At 66.6% G+C, this 728-nt stretch overlaps 1 long non-coding RNA gene across 1 annotated transcript in view; it reads left to right on the top strand.

Moving 5' to 3' along the window:
- LOC106726572 overlaps positions 1 to 728 on the top strand; it is a 17,232-nt gene that overhangs the window by 9,146 nt on the left and 7,358 nt on the right. The window lies entirely within an intron of this gene.

Genomic DNA, 728 nt, shown 5'->3' with positions numbered 1-728 from the left:
CACCTCCTCCCCTGGCCTGACACGGCGACACCAGCGGCTGGACCGTCCGGAGGCGTCGCGGGAGGAGTGAGGAGCCGCGGGGGGAGAGGGGGAGGGCTCTTCCGAAGCAAACCTCCCTCCCCCTCCTCCGCTCCGCACGGAGTCCCGCGGCTCCTCCCGGGGATGGATGGGGAAACGGAGGCCTGGAGGAGGGACCTGCTGCACCGGAAGCGGATGTGAAGAGGGAGAAAGAGCACGTGCAGGTAAACACAACAGGTGTTTCTTGCTCCCGGGGAGAGCCGGGGCCCACCACAGGCTGGGAGAGAAGGGAGATTTGACGAACGCGCCTGCTCGTCACCCAGTGGGCGCTCCTGTGGCCGCTGTGGCGGGTTGTAACCTCCTCCCAGGGCGTCCGTCGCCGGGCAGGTCGCAGTGCCCGCAGCCTGCATCTCTGCACCCACCTGGGACAGGTGGGCTGGGGTGGAGGCACCGGCAACCAAGGCCGATTCCCCAAAGGTACATCTGCAGAGAGGGCCTCAGAGAGGGCCTGTGCCAGCCGTTTGAAACGTCCCCAAAGCACTGCTAGACCGAGCCTAGGCCGCCAAGACTGCACCCTCATGGCCCTGATTAACTGAGGGAGTGGGGCAGGGATGAGGGAGGCCACCGCAGAGAGGGGGGCCCTGGGGAGCTCTCCCTTTGCGCGAGGAGCTGTGCGTGCTCATTTAATGCCTCCTGCCACCCAACCCGAA

This window comes from Myotis brandtii, unplaced genomic scaffold, assembly GCF_000412655.1.
Source record: "Myotis brandtii unplaced genomic scaffold, ASM41265v1 scaffold284, whole genome shotgun sequence".
Classification (NCBI taxonomy): Eukaryota; Metazoa; Chordata; class Mammalia; order Chiroptera; family Vespertilionidae; genus Myotis; species Myotis brandtii.
The sequence above is the reverse complement of the archived record's forward strand: the minus strand, read 5'-3'. Positions and strand labels throughout refer to the sequence as shown.